Raw genomic sequence first — 24,131 nt, forward strand, 5'->3', positions numbered from 1 at the left:
CTATATACAGTAAATTGCAATGGTATCTAATTGCATAGATCATATTTTTGGTCTTGCAATTGGAAAATGTCTTCAGGGTCCATTGGAATGTTTATGCTCCTAATGGAGGAGATGGAAGATACGCTGTCTCTCTAGCACAGAATTTGGGCTAAAATAACCTCATATTGGGGGGTGATTTTAATGTGACATTGGTTCCACTATGGGACAGAAGTGTTAGAGAGACAGGTTCTGAGGAGGGAGTTAAACAAAGAACCCTGGAAGATTTTATGGTACAGTTCGATGTACAAGATATATGGAGATTGTATCATTCATTAGTCAGGCGCTACACTTTCCATTCTGGGCATCATAATACATTCTCACGTATTGATCTGCTTTTAACATCAGGTATGTGCACACAAAATGTAAAAAGGTTTGAAATTAGAAATATCTTAATATCTGACCATGCACCAGTTTCCATGGAGTTATGATTATCCTTCCCAATGCCGAAAACTATCTTCTGGGAAATGGACACTACATTGCTTGATGATGTAGAGACTGTGGACAACATTGTGGAGAAATCTAAGTTTTGTGGAGAAGAACTGGACAGATGAAGTGTCTATGGAATCTGTTTGGGAGGCATTTGAATGCTACATGAGAGGTATGATGATTGGCCTTTCAAGTAAAAAGCAAAAGATAAGGGAGGAAGAGGAGAGGTTATTAAAGGAAGAATTGGCTACAATTGAAGCACTATGTATGGAAAATTCAACTGCAGAATTGCAATCAGAATTCAAAGTCAAGAGATGTAAACTTGACAAAATACTACTGGAAAAAGCAGAGAGGCTACAATTCAAAACCAGATGCAATTACTACGAAGGTGGAGAGAAGTATGATCAGCTACTGGCACATTGACTAAGGGTCATGGAAAGTGAGAGATCGATCAGTACAATCATGGGTTCATCAGGAGTAACCACATTTGAACCAGCGGAAATCAACAAAGAATTCAGAGATTTTTACTCAAAACTCTATCCTTCTGAGGCGAGTACAAATGAAGAAGACCTGAAGGATTACATAGAAGGATGTTCTTTAAAAACAATGAATAATGAAAGGAGAACAAGTTTGGAAGCTGATCTTATTGTAGAGGAACTTACGAGAACTGCTTGCCGACTGAATGGAGGGAAATGTTCCGGGTCAGATGGCCTACCACCGGAACTGTACAAAATTATGCCAGATGTGGTGTATGAACTAATGCTTGAAATTATGTATTCTTCAACGAATAAGCAGGCACGCATCTATTTCTCTATCTCTGACAAAAGGCAGACCACCATTGGAAATGAGAAGCTGTAGACCAAGAAGCATACTTAATACGGACAATAAAATACTGGCAAAAGCACTGGCTATGCGATTGGAGAACATGTTATCTGAGATTATTGACCCTGGACAGGTGGGCTTTATCAAGGGGAAGCATGCATCCGACAATATGCGCAGACTGATTCTGACCTTACATGCAGGTAGGAAATTGACAACAGATGAAGGGGTCATGTCTCTAGATGCAGAAAAGGCTATTGATCGCAGAGAATGGATCTTCTTGGAAATGACTTTGAAAGGTTTTGGCCTAGGAGAAACTCTGCTCCAATGGATACAGCTGTTATACTCGAGACCGACAGCCAGTGTGATTATGAACAGCGTATCATCTAAGAGTTTCGAATTGGTAAGAGGTATGAGACAGGGATGTCCACTGTCACCATTACTGTTCGTCCTCGCAATGGAACCTTTGGCAGAGAGAATCAGAAGGGATCCATCAATCAGAGGAGTCCAATTCGTTGAATCATCATAAAAGCTCTGGTTGTATGCTGACGACATGCTGTTAGTGACACAAGATGTAGATAGATCGCTTTGAGCGGCAATGAGACAATCGACACATTTCACGACTTCTTAGGATACAAGATAAACTGGTCCAAATCAGTCACCATGGCGGCATTAGTGGGATTTACAAGTGGGTGACTAAGTAGCTACGGCTTCAATTGGTGTCCTGAAAGAATTAAATACTTGGGCATCTGGTTAACTAGAGACGTGGATCACATGATGGAAGTGAATCTGAGATATTTGCTGGAGAACCTGAAGAAAGACATAGACATATGGTCTGAACTCAAATTAAGCCTACGGGGGGAGTGTTAACATGATCAAGATGACTACAGCCCCACGCATAAATTACATCCTGAGTATGATCCTGTTATCCACAAAGAAAAAAGATATAAAAAAATAGACTGTATGATACAATCTTTCTTATGGGAAAGAAAACAACCACGCTTGAAGTTATGGAAGCTACAGCTACCACCAGAAAGAGGTGGTTTGGGAATTCCAGACTTCAATAACTATCATCTGGCTTTTGCGGCAAGGCACTTACTTCAGTTCATTTAGGACTCCATGGATGTTTGGTCACAAGCAGAGACAAGCAGATGTACACCACTATCACAGAGGGTGCTTCTGATATCAGCAGATGGAACTTCCAAGTTCTTGAGGGAATGTTGGCAAGGTCCGGTGAGGCTGACCAAAGGGAATATGCTCTGCTCCAAAAATGTGTCACTGTGGCTTAACCCGGAGATTGAGATGGATAGAAAACCAATATTTTGGGTAAATTGGTTTCTGTGTGAAATTCGATGGCTTGGCGACCTATTTAAAGATAAAAAGTGGATCACTTTTAATAGTCTGATCGCTGAAAAGGGATGGAAGGATTTTTGTATGCAGAATACCGGAGACTAAAGAGGAACATTGGTGGGAGAATCCCTGAGGAAAGCAAAGGCTGTGCAGAATGGCTGGACAAATTCAAATTATCTGGTCATATTGCCTCGAGGGTCTACAAACTCCTGGCTAAATATGAGGAGGTCAATGAGAATCTACTCGGAAAATGGTCAAGAGCAATTGGTTCAGAAATGAGCGAGGGCAGATGGGACAATATATGCAGGAATGTGAGTATGACATCACTAAACCTTGGAGAAAGAGCAAGGCGGATCAAAATTTTAAACAGAGTGTACTGGACTCTGCTAAAACTCTGTGAAAGGGTTTTTACTTAGAATCTGAGGCATGTTGGAGGTGCAAACCCATGGAGGGCACATTTGAACATATGATATGGGAATACACCGTTTTGAGGGTATTTCAGCAAAAAATCACTATAATATGAACAAGGTTTTGATGATGGATATCGATCACGATTATACAACCATTGTAATGGGGGAAGAGGATTTAGCAACTGATTTGTCATACCCGCAAAAGTGCTGGCTCTTCAGGGCATCTCTGATGGTGTAAATAATTATATTGCGATAATGGAAAAATGTGCACGCACCTTCTGCCAATGCATGGCTGACTGATATGCATAGAATGTCATTAATTAAGTTTCAAGGACAAGCATGCTTGTCCTTTTTGCATAGACTTGCATAATAGCCTAGCACTTAAGGGGTTAATGGAGAGGGTGATTGTGTACAGGAATAAGGAGAGAAACCTGTATGAAGGAATTTGGGGAAAGTTTTTGGAGTTGTTTTGATTGAACTGTTCATTCTACATGTGAATCGGGATCTGGTCTGTACATTTTTTAGAATAATAGCTTCACTGTCCAATTTACCTGTGGGGGTGAGGGGGTGGGTGTGTTTGTAAATATTCTTGTGAAATGTGTGTGATTGTAATGTAAATAGTGTTTATTTATCAATAAATATGTAAATAAAAAATAAAATAAAAAAGGAATGTATTATGGATGAAGGTCTTAATTGTCAGTGTTGTGCATGCTGTTCAGTTGTGGCAGGGTGGTGTCCCATCAGCATTGCCACCTCTGCTCGCAATGCTTTTGGGATCAAACTTAGCATGCACTAATTTGTCTTTGCGGTTCGTACCACGCTTCAGGGTAAATAGAGGTTGGTTTCTAAAGCAGCCTGTGTGTCACAACACAATGGAGGAAAGGGTATTGACACCCCCTCCCGAAATACAGAAGCCAAAATGTACACAACCCCTTCCACCATGTTTGGCACGGATACCTGATTCCATGTAACAAGTGACCACGAGGCAGCCAGTGAGTGGAAGAGGGATTAGGGAGAGGTTGTGGTTGGATAAGGGGGTTGTAGGGAAACCGGAAAGAGGGTTAGGGTAACCAATTGGATAGTACGGGGGACTTAGGAAAATAATATCTTTAGACATACAATCACTCTTAATTGTGACTCTGTAACAATCTGCATACACCCTTATCTCATGAACCTGGAACACCTAACATCGCTTCACAGACTGGACCTCAATTATAACCTCTCCTGTCCAATCCTGCGATATTTGTCCTCATACCAATGCAAGCAACATAAAACATAACAGTGGCATGGACAGTTAAATGACATGATGAATTGATGAAATGATAACATTTACAACATATACTGAATGTCTTAATCAGCATTTAGCACTTTGCTCTGTACCCCTTGTTTCCGTTCCCTCCCTGTGTTCAGCTCACACACAGAAATTATTAGGCAACAGTAACTTCCCTTCCCCGAAGCCTACGTAAGTTGCACAGCTCCACATAAGCATTTACAAGCATGTCCCACACTTGTGTGCACCACAGCAACTTGGTCTTCATAACACAGTCACTATTTTCCTAACATTGCTGCCATGACGAGTTAATGCCCCGTGCACTCTGAGAATATGCTTAGCATTCAACAAGGCCACTTATCTGGGGCTCGGGAGCCTTGTGTGGACTTCCAAGCAAACATGGTCAGGCAGTATCCAACTCTGACTGTGTCAGCACCGCGTCAGTTCCCAGCAGCTCTCCCGTCTCACCACTGTAGCACGGGAAGCACCATTGCTGTAGCCCGGGAAGCACGATTGCTGTGGCCCGGGAAGCATTTGTTTAGAAGTTGCACCTCATTCTCAGCAGCTGAAAGAAACAAATGCTCCACGCTCCTCCAGTAGTTTTCAGCCACGCCCTCTACCCGTGCCTTCAACCATCAATCACCAGCACCTGGCCCGGGCGGAGGCCCTTCTTATCAAGCCAGACCTGTGTGCCATATGCCCATAGTAGTGCCGTCCAGGCTTCTGGGTAATATAGTCCGGGTCCCTAAAGTACAGCAGCACTAGGACTTATTAGCTTTCTCTTGGTGACTACGGCCACAATAACAGTAACATGTCCCCACACTCCCAACATTACCCCCTCTCTCAAGGGGTAGTCCCGGATCTGTCTTCCTGGGAAATCATGTGTGGAATTTTCTTACCAATTGTGCAGCATGGACTGCCTCAGCCGGCTCCCATGAACAATCTTTTGGGCCAAACCCACCAAATACCATAGGCAACTTTGTCTTCTTACGTCCAGTATTTGCCACACTACAAATTCTTCTTGTACTTCCTTCATCATGACTGGCAGCCGCTGCATCCAAATGCCCGAAGCTGTGGATTTAAGTAAAGATACATGGAACACTTCAAATGTCTAGGCAATTTTAATTGTATGGCTGTTTGAGACACACATGTGTCCATTACATGTGGACCCATAAATCTAGGTATACATTTTTGTGGTCCCACTAAACGTAAATGCTAAGTTGACAATCACACCTTGTCTCCTACTCCATAATAAATAGCCTCTCTTCGTTTCTTATCTGCCTGCTTTGAATATACCTCCTTGGCTCTCTCCAAATTTTGCCATGCCTTTTGCCAGATATCGCGAAGCAATTGTTGGCACTCACGTACCGCCGGCACTGTTTCCATCTCCGATAATGTTTCCGAAAGTATGTTTTGGGTTATTCCACAAAGGCACTCATTTGGTGACATTCCTAAAGAGACATGCTACATATTATTGTAAGTAAATTCTGCTAACCACAATGCCCATACCCAGGAGGTCATACCATCATCAAACAGACAACGTATATATTGCTCCATAGTCTAATTGGCTCTTTCTGTTTGTCCATCCGTCTGGGGGTCATAGCTTGTTGAAAGAACGCAGTTAATTTTCAACATTCTACAAAAGGCACGCTAAAACCGTGAGGTAAACTGTGATTCATGGTCTGAAACAATTGTTTTAGGCAAACCATGTAATCAAGCAATCTGTTGCAATAATAGTTCTGCCAACGGCCCAGCGGTAGACACTCCCTTACATGGGACAAAATGTGCTTGCATAGAGAAATAATCTACAAAAACCACGATTGTGTCATACTGTTGATCTTTCGCTAAATCAGTCACAAAATCCATGGAAAAATGTGTCCAAGGGGCTTCAGGAGTTGGTAAGGGCTGCAACAACCCCATCTTCTTGGAATGATCAGCTTTACTTTGCATGCACACCTCACACTGCTGCAAGTAATTATGTACTGATTCCTTCACGCCTGGCCACCAGACGTATTTCAACCCTTAGTCTAATCAGACCTTTTTATTTGTATTTGTATTTATTTGTATTTATTTTATTTATATAGCGCACCAGGCCCAGGGGCAACCGGGCGCATCTCTTAGGTACAACATGATGAAAGCAGACATGGCAGTACTTACGAAGGTTTGCAAGTATAATATACAGTTTACAATCAGTATAACAATGAGCAGACAACGGCAGAATTTACAGACTTGACATTCAAAGCAATAACAATAATAAGGCAAGCAGAATGTAAATACAAAGGTATGTCAAAGTACTGGATAAGCAGAGAGCCCCGTGTTAGATGTCTTGGGAGGACAGCCAAGCTTTGGTAAGGTGTTTGAATCTCAGGAAGGAGGGTTCCGCTCTCAGCTCATTAGGCAGTGAGTTCCATAGTTTGGCTGCCATGGTGGGGAAGCTGCATCCACCTGATCTTTGGAGATTGAATCGTGGAATGACAAGGCAGTTGGCTTGGGCCATTCTGCAGGGTCTAGTGGAACTGTGGAGGGCAAATCTGTTAGCCAGGTAACAAGGAGCTTGATTGTGAAGGCATTTATGGGTGAGCGCTAGAGATTTCAAGGAGATTCGGTTTGAAATGGAGAGCCAGTGAAGTTTACGTCTGGTGTCAGCTATGTGTTGGCGCCTGGGAATGTTAAGGGCTGCTCTGATCGCATTGTTTTGGACAATTTGTAGCTTGTTTAAGTAACAGCGATTAGTGCCCAAGTAGAGGGCGTTGCAGTAATCCACCTTAGATAGTACCAGGGTTCTAGCCTGGGTCACACAATTGGTTGTAGAGGGGAGAGGGCGACAGGCTGTAATAAGCTTACAGGTATAAGCCGCTGCGGACGAGACTGAATTTGTTTGTCTGGTCAGGGATAGAGTTGAGTCAATGTAAATCCCTAGGGTTTTGGTGTCCTTGGCAGTAGGGATAGTATTCCCATCGATGGTAAAGGACTTGAACGCAGGGTCGAGTTTGGTAAGTTTTTGTGGCGAACCAAGAATGAGGAGCTCTGTCTTTTCATCATTTAGACAGAGTCCGTGTTGGGCCATCCAAGCTTGGATGACCTGGTAGATGGCATTGATAGCGAGGGAGTCAGTAGAGTAGTCACCTGTGATAGGGATTAGTATCGTTGGCGTAATTGGTGTAAGTGACACCCAGATAGTCCAGAATATCGAAGAGGGGTTTGGTAAACACGTTATACAACGTAGGTGAGACACAGGACCCTGGAGGCACGCCGCAGGGGACAGGTGCAGGTGCGGCGGCTGCTAGTGGAGAGAACACACGCATTGATCTATTTTCTAAGAAAGAACTAATCCAGGTTGTAGCTTTGTCTGAGAAGTGTGCAGCTGATTTGAGGTGGTGACAAAGGATTTCATGATTGACAAGATCAAAGGCCGCCGAGAGGTCCAGAAGAAGTAATAGCGCCAGTTTGCCATTGTCCTTTAGGTCTTCGATCTGAGTTTTTAAATCGATAAGGGCAGTTTCGGTACCGTGACGTGGCCGAAACCCCGATTGCCTAAGACCCAGAAGTTTGTTTGATATAAGCAGCTCGGTCGAGGATTTTTAGAAGAAATGGGACAGTAGTAATTGGCCTGTAGTTTGTCGGTATGCTGGGGTCCAAAGTAGGTTTTTTCAGAAGAGGGATGACCCATGCATCCTTTAGGTTCTTAGGTACAATCCCAGAACTAAAGGAAGAGTTAATAAGCGTAGTGATGAATGGTGCTAGGTCATGAGCAGCTTCCTTAATAGTAGACGCAGGACAAAGGTCTCCTTGACAGTTGGATGGCTTAAGGCTAGCGATGATCTTTTCCACTTCAGAAATGGAAAGTGGAGAGAAGCTAAAGGGAGACAGGGAATCTGGGATGGAATGGTTGAGGGTAGGTATAAAGTTAGGTTGAGGGTTAGATAGTAGGCTAGTTTGTTTGTTGTTAATTTTAGTTTGGAGAGTGGCAATCTTACCTAGAAGAGCATCTTGAATTTTGGTACACCAAGTGCTATCTTTAGTGCAGGTGTCAGGTGCAGTAACAGGAGTTTCAAGTTCTTTTAGGATTTTGAACAATTCTTTGGTGTTGGATTTGGCATGTTCGATGCGTTTATTGTATGTGTCTTTTTTTGCCTGGAGTATGGCTTCCTTGTAGTTAAGGGTAGCCAGGAGTAGATGAGATTTGTTGGCTGGAGAGTGGTTGCTTTTCTAGTGAGATTCCGCAATTCGTTTTTCTTTGCGCAAGGTTCTAAGCTGGGGTGTGAACCAGGAGTTCAGGTGAGCTCGGGGTTTGGATTTTCACAGTTTGGATGGGGCGATGGTGTCTAATGCTTTTTGCATAGTACGGTTAAAGGTGTCAACCAGAACCGTGGGGTCGGAGCAGGTGCGAGCCTGGTCGTTGAGAGCAGGGAGGAGGAGTGGGAGGAGTCTGTTACACGTGATGTCACGTTTATTGCGAGTGGCCATAGCAGGTGAGATGCTAGGAGAGGGGCATACAGGTTTGGACTGGATATTGAACGTAATTAAGTTGTGGTCAGTCCAGGAGCACTGTTAGTTGGAGGTGATGTTGATGGGGCAATTGTGGGCGGCTAGCCAGTCAAGAGTTCTGCCCTTGTCATGGGTAGGTTGGTTTATGAGGTGTGTAAATCCTGCATTAATAAGCATATTATCGATAGTCATGGCAGCAGTGTCCTTGGGGTCGGAAAGGCCTAGGTTAAAATCCCCCAGTATCGCAGCTTGGGAATTGGTTTTGGTGTTGTGAGTGATGATGTTAGAGAGGTCTTCAGCGAAGGTAGATAACGGGCCAGGTGGCCGGTAAAGAAGATGGAAAGTGATAGAGTAATTAGGGGTAACGGCTAGTTTAGCTGTCAGTGCTTCCAGAGAGGAAAAGTGGTGCGCAGAAGAGAGGTGGAAGTTTAGAGCATTTATATGGATGATGGCAATGCCACCACCTTTGGACTGGTTAGAGTTATGGTCATGTCTTATAATGTTGTAACCAGGTGGGATGGCAAGGGAGAGTAGTGGGCCTGAGGCTGTGTGGAGCCAAGTTTCGGTAATTGCTATGAAGTCGAGGTCGAGGTCGAGGATGAGGTCAGCCACTTCTAGGGCGTGAGCCGTGAGTGATCTGGCGTTGATTAACGCGCCCTTGATATTACTCATGTTCGGGATGTTAGTGATGGGTGGAGAGGGGTTTGGCGTGGGTGTGGGTGGTCTGGAAGACGGTGGCTGTTTGTTAAGGTCTGCCAGATGATGGGAGGCGTGAGTGAGTCGTGAGCCAAGTCTGGCATTTCTCAAGGTGGTAGAGCATGGTAAGTTTGGTAAAGGTCTAGATGCAAAATGTTGGATCCATAAGGCTGGGTTGTTGAGGTAGGGGTTAGTGTGGTGAGCGTTGGAAGACATGGTTATGGTGTGGTGCGGATGTGGGTAGTAGAGAGGGGCAGTAGTGTGGTTGAATATGGTCCCCCCAAAGTACCGTATGAGGAGAAGAAAGGTGGGCAGTAATCTTGTGAGTAAGATATTGGAGGTGTACTGGGGCAAGTCTGTGGCTGTTAGGCAGCTAGTAAGGGGCATGTTGGCCTAGTACAATCTAAGAGCAAGTGGTCAGATAGTGACTCTGTGGGCTAATAGCGGCCGTAAGGGCAATACACTCACGGTAGTCTGTTAGCGACCATAAGGCACAGCGCAATTAGAGTGGTCTGGTAGTGACCCAAAGGCAAAATACAATCAGCGTGGTCTATAAATGACCATAAGGCACAATATGGTTGGAGTGGACAATAGGCGATCATAAGGCACAACACATTTAGAGTGGTCTGTTGGAGACCCTAAGGCACAACACAGTTGGAGTGGTCTGGTAGTGACCCAAAGGCAAAATACAATTGGGGTGGTCTATTAATGACCATAAGGCACAATATGGTTGGAGTGGACAATAGGCGATCATAAGGCACAACACATTTAGAGTTGTCTGTTAGCGACCCTAAGGCACAACACAATTGGAGTAGTCTGGTAGTGACCCAAAGGCAAAATACAATCAGCGTGGTCTATTAATGACCATAAGGCACAATATAGTTGGAGTGATCTGGTAGTGACCCGGGGCATAACACAGACAATATGGTCTATTACTGACCGTAAGTCTCAGTACAAATTAAAGTGGTCTGCTAGCGGGCAGAAGGGCTGTTACGACCATGATGCACCAGGTGACAGGTACCTATCGAATGAAGTATGATGCTTCCGTGCAACACAAGCTAAGGATGGCAGGCTGAATGATGCAAACCGCACATTCGCCGTCGGATGCAGGTAGCAATTCGATGGGGCACTGGGACAGCTATGTTGCAGGTCGCAATAGGTACAGGGGCGGAAGTTTCAACAGGAGCAATGGGGCAGTGGAGCACCATGAGTCGAGGTTCACATGTGGGTAATAGCAGTATATGAACGGGGGTGTGCATATAAAGTACGACTGCTAAATACTGTAAAAAATAATAACATTATGCTTTGCAAAGTAGTTCCGTGGTGCGCAAGGCGGAATATCTGCCTGGGGTGGAGTATGAAGCAGGATAAGTCACAGGAGAGTCAGTGGGTAGGGGTACCACAGGGCGCTAGTGGTAGTAGGAGATAACAGGCGCGCTGTTCACAATGTTTAGATGGGGGTTTGGAGGTAAGCATACACTTACTTACATGGTGTAAGGCAGGTCAGGTAGCATGTCTGGCCGACGGTCTGGACGGCTCAGGACAGGCTGGGACAGGCGACGGCCTTACTTTTCGCGGGCCTTCCTGTGAGAGGGCCGTCTCACGCCTCCGGTGCGTGGTTGGCTGCTTTGAGAGCAGCTGTGCCCAATCAGGTGCGTTTAGGCTCAATACGATGATTTGGAGTGAAATGCAGGCAGGGCGGCCATCTTAGAGCGGATGCTCTCCTCGTGTGGGGCAATAGCGATTTCACCTGGGGGGCATTTTCCAGGCATTATGAGCGCAATACCGGCAAGTAGAAGGTGCAGGAGCGAGAATCAGCTGATGACTGCATGCAAAGGGTAATTTTGGCGCGGGATGCACAAAAGTGAGAACTGCTCACCACGTCTTCCTGGATGACGAGGGTAGGCAGCTTGCCTCCCTGTAGCTCCCGGTGGGTGCGCAGAAGCTCGTAGCTCCGGCTACGGTGGAGCTCCTGCTCCTGTTTCTGCTGAGGTGCGACTTTGTCTTGTCTTCCCTTTCTCTCTGTGTCTCTTTGTTCATAGCCAGCTCCTGCAGGTAGGCCTCTGCACCCTGGGCCTCTTTTGGTGTGGTATTTCCAAATTGTCCTATAGGAAAAGTCTTTGGCTTGCTGAAAATGTGTACTAAGGGGCAGTGTTGAAAATTATTTCAAGGGCCTCTTTTGGTTCCCAGTCCACCCCTGCCTGCTGCATCAACTTAGATCAGCCGGGTATGCGCACAGCTTCTGATATGTGCTAAGTGTTCATTCCTGAATCCTGTTGACCCTGTCAAGCCTTCCTGTGACCTCTGATGTATGCCCCTATGCTCCCTGACAGTTACAATATATCCGGTGCTCGCAATGATACCAGTGATTGGAATTTCGTACATTCTTAAGCTACATTTTTAAACCCAGAAATATGTCATTTGTCCAGCACTATTCTCTGGTTTTCCAGATGTATTATTTTAACTCTGCACTACTGGTTCTTTACCAATGACAAATTACAATTGTTCCATTCCAATGGATCTGCTTCGGTGACATCATTAGTTACTTTTTAAATGTAGTTACCAAACTCAGTCACATCACGATGCAAGAAATGTTGGAGAAAATTGCTGATTGCTTAAAACTCAAAATAATACCTATGTATATGAGTATCTATGAAGGTCTACACCCTGTTCAGTGTGTTATTCATTTATGAATCCATGACTTCTCCCATTGGAGAGATACCCTACATAGTCCTGAAAACCTGAGAGTGTCAACCATTCTCCCTTCATTTTGTGCGCATGTCTGATATGGCTGCTGCCCTCCCACCAGAGGCCTTATGTATTTTGTGAAGTGCTAATGAAGCAGGAAGAGGGGGCCGGGTGGCTAAAATGTACTATATTTGTTATCACACATTCGTATACATTCGTATACAACATTGCCTTCGGAGAGTAAGGGAGACACATAGAATCCCGTTGCAATCAGCACATTGGAATGCCAACGCAGGCACAATTCCAAAGTAAAGCAATATTCTAAAATAATTCCGTTCTACAATGTTATTCAGCACTGTGCACTGCTCGTCTCTGTTTTGCACAAAAGAAAATAGAGCCTGCATATAAACACAAGCAAAATTAAATATGTTGCAGATAGAAAAATGCACATTTTGTGAACACAGAAAGACTCAAAACATTTTGCAATGCTGAACGATTCTTTTCTAAACTGCGTTTTGGCTCAGAACAGTGATCCTTTCGAATAAGGCAGTACATTCAGAAACAGTTCGGCTTTGTGCAATGTACAAGGACAACCTGGAACAAAAGCTGACTCAAGCCCACACGCGTATCTTTTTTCCCTTTGCTCAATGCGAGTTTCTCACCGTCACTTACAGCTATTGTTAAAAGCTGAAAAAGGCAATTTATCACCACTAATCAACACGACCCAGAGAAACGAAAATATACGATATCCGAGACCCGCTGCAAAAGAACATATCTTCTAATTCAAGGTCTTCATTCAGTTTTGGCACCACAGTAAACAATATATGTGTTCATGGTGTGCACTGCAGAAACAAATATATATGTTGTACTATCAACGTGGATAAACAGATACTAACTATAATGTGTCACACTGTTCTTCCCTTCCCCGGCTTCCCAAGACAAGTGCAATTGTTTTTGATCAGTGCATCATCTATCCTGCTCTTCCTCTGATGGCACCAAGCTTGGAATTCATGGACAAATAGTGACTCACCCTCTGAGGCCTCTGCTTCGTGTATTGACTATGCCCACACCTGGGACACCTGGCAGCCTTCTTTTCCCAGGTGTCTCTTGCCTTCTTTCTTCATGGAGCCACTCTCATTTTCTTACTTCTAATCTCCTCTTGTCACTGCTCTGTGCATAGAAATTCCGCCGCCAAGCTCGTCAGAAGCCCACATAGCAGGTCCCCAAAGCAACAAAAAAAACACCCAGCTGGAAAAATCAGATAGCCCAAAAGAAAACCTGATGCTTACCATGGCTAGGTTTTTGTGAATAATTTATGTTTGTTTTCCCTAATATTGTATTTGAATTTCTGTTTGTTTATTGTCATTACGTTTGTATGAGTTTTTTAATTTGGCTTTTGAATGTGTATTGATTTACAAGTAATTTGGTTTATGGTAAGATGCCTTAGATATTTGCTATACTTTGTTGTACTTCTACTTGTCTGGTGTAAGAGAACATTCTTTTGGATTACATTTTTTAAACCAAGGGCTTTGCAATCCAGCTAGATATGGTCTGAAAATATAGTTTTTCTGTAAAAAATCATTTGGTAGATATGGCCTGGAAGAAATATCTAATTATGTCTCAATCGGCTAAATCATTGAGTGAACTGAAAAGGGACATTGAAAGTCTAAAATTAGAGGGTCTGTTGTATCCCGAATATTCAAGTCAGTTATGTCGCCCAGAGTCTCTAAAGATCGTAAAGAAAAATCAGATGGAAAAATATGAGATAGTTGGAGAGTATATTGGAAGAAATGTCCTATCTCCCATGCTCTGACGTGCATACTGCAGCCCTCTTTCAACAGATTTACCTTAAACATTGGCTAGGTCACCAGAAAGAGGCCCGCTTGCTTTTGCTGGGTGAGCTAAAATGCCTCTGGCAAGCAATTTAAAAAATTGGAAACTGTGCGAAGACAACAGGTGTGATCGTTGTCCTAATGAGTGAATGGACTTGCAGAACTTCTTATTAATAAGTACCACATGTTGCCACCAGTGAGACTAGCGTGTCTAGGTAAGGGAGGAGGGAATGTTTAAATATTTAGACTGATGCCTTGCTTTATCTTTTAGGAGAATGGGATCTGCTAGTCACAAGAATGGTGGCAACCTTTAATGTCATCCCAGAAGATCAGGTCTGTGAATTTGGTCCCAGAAAAGGTGTACAAAATATTATATAGGTACAAATTGATAATGTTGTAAGAACCTTCTTTTTGCAATCTGCATGGGTGGTTGTCTGACCCTCCACAGGGGCAGCAATAGGCATAGTGCTAAAGAACCCTTCCCATCTGCAAGGCGAGGTGCGGACTTAGCCCCCCTACTAAAAGCACCATCACTGGCGTTTCTGGATACGTTGCAGACGCCTGGACACCATTTGCAAAGCTTTAACTGAATTCTCCGTCAAGGTCCCAGCACGCAGAGGGTTGGGCCCCCACTCGTGGGGCATGTGCCCTCCTCTGTGCGACCACAAGTCCTCCACCCTACCAAGACTCACACAGACAAACGGGCGGGTGACGAGAGGAAACGCAATACCTGTCTGTGTCCCCACCCGGACCTTAACCAGAGTCATAGCCCCCTGCTAAGGGACCTGCCTCACGCAACCCCACCAGTGGCTACACACAGGCCTGCATCACCACTGGAGCCCCTGTGACACCGCCTTGAACCCAGCAACAGAAGCCAACTCAAACGGAGGGTAGGGCCCCTGGACCCAGGGCGTGTGCCTCCTCCCATCCTTGGACCACGGATCCACGGGACGCCCTCCACAGCGCCTCACGGCACGCTCCAATATTTATACAACACTACAGTGCAGAGGGTAGGGCCGCCTTAACAGGGGCGTGTGCCTCCTCGCATGCAAGTACCATATGAACATTAAAAGCAAATTGGCTAGATACGCATTTACCTCGCCACCTCCGGACCCAGAGCCAGGAATCAAAATGTCGCTAGATGCCTCAGAAACAGGAGCGGCGGCCACCAAGGGGGATATCGCGGCCCTCCTAAGTGAAATCCGAAACATGGGGTCTAATCTCGGCGGCAAAATTGATAAAACGACCCAGAGAGTGGACAACATCGAGGAGAGATTGGAGGGCGTCGAGAACAATCAAGCCTCGATAGATACACTGGAAGCCCAATTGGACCTCAGGATACACAACGTAGAGAAGAGGGAGGATGAAATATGCCTTAAGATAGACGATTTGGAAAACAGAGAAAGAAGAAATAACTTACGATTTTTTGGGATCCCGGAGCGCGAAGGGGAAACAGAAGAAGACCCAAACAAACGATACATGATATCATCAAAATCCTGGCAGATGACGAGGACATCGACAAACTCAAAATCGAGAGAATACATAGAGCCGGCGGCCCACCGGGCGGCCCGAGGTCAGTCCTCGCCAGATTCCATAGATATCAGGACAGAGCAAGGATACTGGCCCAAAGCCAGGTCCGGGGGCTCTATCACACTTGGAGGGGCTCAAATCACAATCTTCCAGGATCTATCCTCGCTCACCATGGCCCTGCGATGCCTCTGTAGTCCTCTAACGAAATGGCTCAAGGACCAAGGCACGAGATATAGGTGGGGATATCCCTTCTCCCTTACGTTTGAACATGGAAGCAGGAGGATACAACTCCGCTCGGAAGATGAAATTCGTGAATACATCGCAGACCTCCTGGGAACAGGCCCAAAAGAAGGAACACGAGAGGACACTGTACAAGATAGAGCAAGATGGGAGCTCCAGGGCCCGAGAAGAAAAAGAATCAAGGGATCCAGAAAGTATCTGCGACCCAACGACACGCCAGACAGTAACAAATGATACTGGCCATTCAAGTTCCAAATTTCAAAGTTACTCACCTTGATTTCGCTGCATGCAGACTTATCAACACCCCAGAACTCGGCACACCCCAGCTTCTGGAGCCGAATCGTAGCGCGCCTGCAGCCTGGAACACAAGGATGAGCAACTGGTAGACAATGAACCCAGAAACGGCATGTATCATTACGTATATCATTCTACAGTGCAAGTTGTTGTTGTGTACTATAATGTTGTTTATTTCAATGCGTTAAAGAAAGGGGGGGAGGGGGCTCAAAATGTCATCATGGTAATAGTAGTAGTCGGGGTCGTGCGGTTACGACCCTCACTGGTAGTCCGATGTTAGACCGGCTGTAGACACCCAGTCCAACTCGGACACCCCCGAACCAAGATCCAGACCCTCGATGAATTAGTGAAGAGTCAAGAGACAGAACTGAGGGGTATGGGTATTATGTTAATACCTTGAAAGGGGGGGAGGGAGGAGGGAGGCAAACATTTCACAGCCCCAGTTTCTTGGGGGCATCTCTCAGAGTACTTTCACTGATGCGACGTCTTGCGACGGGCGATACAATGTGATGAGCAAATCCAAAGGGCACACCACTGATCAACGGACATGACAATCCAAGTGACAGGCATGGAACACTTAAAATTGGCACATTGAACGTCAAAGGGCTAAATTCTCCCACCAAAAGATCACTAGTGTCCAGAGAGTTCAAGAGGGCAAAGCTTGATATACTATTTTTACAAGAAACCCGATACAGTAAAGGAGATGAGAGAAAAGTCCTATACACCAAAGCAGGCTCTGAATATTGGGGCTCAGGCCCGCTCAAGAAAGCTGTAGTCGGCATCTTAGTCAACAAAGCGATCCGGTTCGAACTCCTTAAAACCTGGGCCAACGTAAGTGGAAGAGCGCTAGTAATGGTTGACCAAATACAAAGTACTGTCATCACACTCGCAGCCATATATGCACCCAACACCAGACAGTCCGGGTTTCTACAACAAATAGTTCCCAAAGTTTTGACTGAAGCGGAAGGTGAAGTGATCCTGGGAGGTGACTTAAACTCATCGATGGACCCAGACCTGGATAGACAAGCAGGCAATCCTCTTGTAATCCCTCCATCTGGCCCCGGTCGCTTACAGGTCATGTGCATGATGGACGCCTACAACCTTAAAGATGCATGGAGACACATGAATCTGAACCAGACAGGTTTCACTTTCTACTCCATACCACACGCTACCTTCACTAGAATTGACTATATATACCTCACCCCAAAACTTACCGAGGCAATGGCTGAATCTCCTGTAATGTGGTCAGACCACAATATGGTCACAGTCACCATCGACCGGATGGCCATACCCCAGAAGAGCACGAAATGGTGATCTTTTGAGACTCTCTTTAAAGATCTGATCTTTCGGGACCAACTAGAGCGGGATATCACTCAATACTTTGAACAAAACAATACAGGTGACACCTCTGTAAATACAGTGTGCGAGGCGGGCAAAGCCACTTGGAAAGGACTACTCATTAAAGAGGGGGTAGCTAAGAAAAGAGAACGCCAACTCATAGAAAATAGGCTCCGCAATGAAATCACTCAACTCGACCTCATCGCCCAATCCTCAGGCCCTGACAGACTCCAAAAAATTGAGCAAGCCAACAACAAGAGGGAGGAACTCCGGCAGCTGGAAACTGGAAGCATTGTGCACAAACTCCAATTTCTTAAACAGAAACAATATGAACACGGGGACAAGGCAGGTGCCTTACTTGCTACAAGACTCCGAGGGCAACGCAGAGAGAGATGGGTTCCAACGATACACAACGATGATGCACCTCACGGACATCATCCTCCCAATGTCCCTGAAATCTTTGCGGACTTCTATGAGAACCTATACACCTCAGACGATGCCCCTCACGCAGAGGCACTCACAGAATACATGGGCAAAGTGTCCCTGCCGTCTCTCCCCCTGGACATAGCACAAACCATAGACACCCAAATCACAGGAGAGGAATTTGATGAAGCGATCAAAAGACTTCCAGCGGGGAAAGCCCCCGGAAATGATGGCTATACAGCAGGATTCTCTAAGACTTTTAAAGACTCCCTCCTCCCATTCATGGTTGAGCTCTTCAATAACATTATCCAATCAGGCGTCGCACCTGAGTCCTTCTCAGAAGCACTAATAACTGTCATACCCAAGGAAAGCAAAGACCTCAAATAGTGCGCGTTCTAGCGCCCAATTTCCCTCCTAAACATGGACGCCAAGATTTAAACGAGAGTCCTCGCCACGCGGCTTGAGTCACATATGCCAGCGATAATCCACAACGACCAAGTGGGTTTCATCCTTGGTAGACAAGGCGCGGATTCTACCCAGAAAATCCTCCATCTCATACATGAGGCCCAAAAAATGCCAGATACACCTGCATTATTTTCGATCGATGCCGAGAAGGTGTTTTATAGAGTTGAATGGCACTTCCTAGAGGCAACACTAAAGAAAATAGGCCTGGGCCCCACTCTCCGACAAGCGATCAAAGCCGTGTACACGACCCCACGCGCATCTGTAGCGGTGAACTCACAATACTCCCACTGGTTCCCCCTCAGCAGAGGGACAAGACATGGCTGTCCCCTCTCTGCAATACGTTTTGCACTATCGCTGGAACCACTTGCACAAACGCTTCGAGCAGATGCCAGTGTGTAGGGGATGCGAGTAAATGGCAGGGAGTATAAGCTGGCCCTGTACGCAGATGACATCCTGCTTCATGTAATAAACCCAATGTCATCAATCCCCAGAGCGATCCACCTGATAGAAGAATATGGCACACTCTCTGGCTTCAAAATGAACAAAACCCAATCTATCCTTTTCCCACTCCACGAACCATCTCCAGAACAGCAAATAGAACTTGAGCACCTAGGGCTAATCGTTGGAGGCCCAACACTGAAATACTTGGGGATCAACCTAAAAAGGAATCTCTAACTCCTGTACGAAGCAAACTTTCCCCAGCTCTTCGACACCCTTAAAACGGATCTTACAAAGTGGAAATCCCTCACAATTTCCTGCATGGGACGTCTAAATGCTATCAAGATGGTTAGCCTCCCACGCTTCCTATATCCCTTCCAGGTTCTGCCCATCACAATCCCGGACCAATTTTTCAAACAAGTCAAGAAGGCCATATCAGAATTCCTATGGAATGGCAAGAAACCCGGGATACCCTATGAGACCCGGATTCTACCGAAGGAACAGGGAGGAGTGGGCCTCCCCGACATAGACTGATATTATCAGGCGACACAACTCAGGATCCTGATCCCACACCTGCGTGACAGGAAGGACCTCCAATGGGTTCAGTTGGACAATGATAATCTGACCCCCGCCACTCTGGCGGAATGGCTATGGGTCCCCAGACCGAAACTTATAAGAAGATTGCGTAACCACCCAATTCTAGGAACTTTGTGGAACATATGGAAGGAAGGGAAAGGAATGTCTGGAGTTACCACGTGGACTTCCCCCCTGAGCCATCTCTGGTCCCCTGGAATCAGAGAGGAAATCCCTGAACACGCCAAATACCAAGCCTGGTTTGATGCTTGGCTTGAGAGTGCTCTCCAACTGCGCCTGATTCCGATTTTCCTGTATCTCCGATTGAAAGGTGTATTATCTAGAAGAGAGTGGAAGGCCAAAACGCAGAGGGGGCTCACACCTTTTGAGACAATTTTGGATATGACCACCACAAATAAAGGCCTAATAGCGCGCATTTACAACGCTTTGATTTGCAGGGAACAAATCACAAGTCCCCGTCTTAAAGAACGATGGCAAAAAGATTTTGGCAGAGAATTTGATCAGCAGGCTTGGGATAGAATATGTGCAACACCATTCAGAATATCAATTGCAGCCCAGTGCAAGCTCCATGCAATAAAGCTGCTCCACAGATGGCAGTATGACCCACGCAGACTTTCTAAAATGTTTCAGACTTCTAGCCTGGGGTGCTGGCGACAATGTTGCATGGAAGCTGATTACTGGCACATGTGGTGGGCCTGCCCCAAGGTTCGCATCTACTGGCAAGAGGTGCTCGGATGGATCAAGCAGATAGATGGCATAGAAAGGGAAGCCTCCCCCCTTCTAATTCTCTTTGGACTTGAAGAAGAGGACGATGAACTGATTAGAGTTAAAGAGCTGATATCCCCCCTGTTATTAGCGGCGAAAGCGGGCCTGGTCATCAAATGGAAATCTCCACACCTTCCAGTTAAAAAAGACTGGATACAGATCGCAACAAACATCTACACAATGGAAAAAATTACGGCAACCCTCCACTACAAAGCCGCACGACACGAAGAGGCCAGGAGCGACTTTGCCAATCACTACATTGCAGGCTCTGCAGCAAGCCGACGCACCAAGGGAGTTAGAATATACGTTATCATGTTACGAGCTGTGCAGCACAGGATACGCTGTCAGTCTGACATGCCTGTCACAAACATAAACTTGATATTCCGCAACCCAGACGAAGGTCAATGACAATCATCACGTCGCCCATTACAAACCGCCACAACAAACACCAAGGACCTGGAAGACTTATGAGCACTATCAAGGGAGGGGGGTAAAGGTTTATAACGTCCCGCCACTAGGGTGAGACAGTATTTGATGTTAAAAAGTTGTTCAGGTGGAGCAAATCTGTTTCCTATCGTAACCATGTGAATATAACATGTACCCACCTATATGTTCAGCCTTGGTGCCTAAAAACCAATACAAATTTAAATTAAAAAAAAATAATTGGGTCATCCATGTTTTTCAATATGGCGTCTATGACCCCTCTGTAAAAACAGGTTCCGGTCATCTTTTTTTGCTGTTTCTATTAGGAAAGGTCCTTCTCGTGTTTAAATCTGTATGCCAAAACAGGTTTGGTCCCTTTGTTCGATGCCCTTTGGCGGGCTTCAGTGCTGAAGCCCTACTCCGGCTCCTGAGTGTCTGGGGTGGACAGGATGTGAGGGAGGTGCCCAAAACTCCCTGTGTTTAGTCTACTAGGAGACCTGACTTCACTCTGGTGTGATTGGCTGGCTGACTGTACGGCAAGGACAGCCACTCTGCTGGGTGAGTGACAGCTAGGCTGGAATAAATGGGAGAAACTGTTTAAAAGCAGGTCTCTGGGACTTGGAAGGCAGAGTCGACCACTGGAACGAAAGAACCGAAGACGAGCTGAAGGAAGACGACTGCTGGAACTCCTGGAAAGTTGGTTTGCCCGGTGAAGCCCTGCTGCAGGTCAGAATTGCCTGAAACTCCATCGACAGAGAAGCCCGTCAAGGTTAACTTCTTCCCTTGAGTTTGGTGGGAACAACCAACTCGTAAGCCGCCTGGACACCGTCCCCTCCTGGTCGAATTTTCTACAGATTGCTGTGAAAAACTGGATAGCCAGTGGGAAGGATACCACTTTGTGGTTTTTAAGGCACTCACACCTTAAACCAATGTTTTGCCAAGCTTGTGGCCTCTTCGCTGGGCAGTGCAGGAACCTCCCGATGTCCTCCTTCTTGTCCCCACTACTGAAGCTCAGGAACACCGATATCTGCTCGAACTTCCGGGAACAATTGCCTCAGCTACAGCTTTTCTTCACTTTAAAGGTACTGTGCATATGCGGCCTGGAAATCTTTTCGGCCACGGTGAAATTTTGTGAAACTTTCCCGACTTTGAAGGCTTTTCCTACCCTAAACCAACATCTTACTTTTCGTCTGACCAAATTCTTTTAAGATCCGTGGCAAAGACTTAACAGTGTACTACCAGACTGTGCTTTCCTATACAAAGACTCTGAACCATTGACTTTGGCCCAGGTATATGAACTGAATTGCTGGCTGTGGTTAACTGAAACCCTTTGCCCGGCCTACGAAAGTATTTTTGCTTCATTTCTTGTAACCTTATCTTTTTACCCCTTTTTAAAGTAAATGAAGTGCCATTTTGCTCCCACTTCAGGGGAGCTGAACGTGTTCAGTAACTTATTGGTTGTGTATTTGTAGTATATTAGTATATGATATTGAGCTGCTCTTGCTAGTGTAATGTTTTCCAAATGACTGTGTAAATAAATGTATATTATTTTACCAAGAAACCTTGAGAAAGTGTTTGTTTGAATCACTGTGTTTCTTGGTCCTTTGTGTACCTTGTTCTACTGCTCACTCTACTCTTGAGATAAGACTGGCTGCTCAGCCACATTACTGTGTAGTACAGGCTTTTACCAAAGGTGAAATTGTACTGACACGTGTAGTCTTAATTGCATGTAGTGTTCCCCAAGGGTACTGCATGTGATTCTGCCTAACACTGGTGTACAGTGGTTAGGATCAATTATACTGGTTACATTTAGAGTGCTACTCTTACCTTTGTTCAAATAACCCTTACAAGGCTAAGCACACTAGAGAAGCAATTGTTTTATCATATCTGATATGGATAGCTACAGACAGGAGACCCTAGTCACTTTATCAGTTGATCAATTGAGAGATATGTGTAAAGCTAGGAATCTAACTATAAATGGCAAAAAGGTTACATTGATAGAAAATTTGTTGGAATACCAAAGTCTGAGGAGTGGGTCTGAAACCCCCACCGCTGCAGCAAATGTGGAAAATGTTGATGAGGATGATAATGTTTCAGACGGTAACTCAAATGTTATTGATTAGTTAGATGAGTCAGAAGAATCTCAAAATGTAGGCCCTGTTTTACCTCTACCTGCTCATAGTCCTCAACCTTTGACCACAGGGACCCCATCAGGTCCAACACTAAGTCCTGAATTTGTCTCTCTGGAAAGGATGAGACTAGAATTGGAATTTAAAAGAATCCAAGCACAAACTGAAAGCAAACATCATGAACTTAAACTCAGAGAAATTGAGTAGAATCATGCAGTTGAAATGAAAAAGTTGTCTCTTGAAACTGGTTCTCTCCCAGAGTCTTCTAGGTCTTCCAGTCCTAAGAGGCCTTGCATGCCCAAAGATGCAGTAAGTATGTATGAGGTTAAGCTTGATATTTTGGATTGGTTGGCTGCTTTTGAATATAACTATGGGATTCAGGACATTACAGGGAATCAGCTGAATCCGTGGCTTTTTTCTACCCGCTGTTGCAACTGATGTGGTAATGGAGTTGGGGGATATAGACAGAGAGGAGTATGAAAGTGTGAAACTAGCTTTGATAGCTAGGTTTGGGAAGACCCCTTCCCAGTATCTTAAGAGGTTTAGAACCCTCAAAAAGCACGATGGTACCCCTTGGGCTATCTGGGTGACTGAATGTTTGAAACACCTACATGGATGGGTTTAGGGTTACAGATTTAACACTTATGAAGGTATGAGAAATCTGTTTATGTTGGAATCTATTTATGATGCCTGCTCTCCTGAGCTGAGATGGCACTTTGCTGACTCCAAGGAAATTGATCCCAAGAAGTTAGCAAGGGCTGCTGACTTGTGGGTTGCCAACAGGGCTACTCACAAGGATTCTGGGGCAACTAAGAAGAACGATAAATCAAAGCAGCACAAGAAAGATAACACAGAGAATTCCAATACCTCCACTCCAATAGAGGGCCACAAACATAACAAGGGGAAGCCACAAGTGAAACCGAATCAGGCTAGTGTACCTCCTGGTGCCAAACCAGAGGGGGGTCAGAACAAACCCCCATTCATAAAGACATTTTGAAAATGTTATGCTTGTGGGTCAACTGACCATGTGAAAGGGGATCCCAGATGTAAGGGTAAACCTTCAGGGGCACACACTGTCTCCTTAGCCTTCTCCCAGAGGATGAAGTACCAATGGCAAGTGGAAACTTTCACTTACTGACTGAGGAACCCATGAAGGTCTCAGCCATTGTTTCTTTAGTATCCCTGGGTCTGTGGGAACAGCAGAACTTAGATGTTTGCAATTCCATTCCAGACAATACTAAAGAGTATTACAAAGACAGTGTTCTTGTGAATTGTCAGGAAACACCTGCCATCAGAGACACTGGGGCCAGCATTACTGTAGTTGATGAATCATTTTTCAAGGTAGAGGATGTTGCTAAGGCACCTAAATACCTAACTAAGCTTGCTCGAGGCCCTGTCCAAATGCTTCCACAGTTACCAGCTCTCATCCAGTGCAATGACATGACTGTCAAGATACCTGTAAGTGTGCAGAGTG

Source organism: Ambystoma mexicanum, chromosome 12 (genome assembly GCF_040938575.1).
Source record: "Ambystoma mexicanum isolate Mex_15411 chromosome 12, UKY_AmexF1_1, whole genome shotgun sequence".
Taxonomy (NCBI): Eukaryota; Metazoa; Chordata; class Amphibia; order Caudata; family Ambystomatidae; genus Ambystoma; species Ambystoma mexicanum.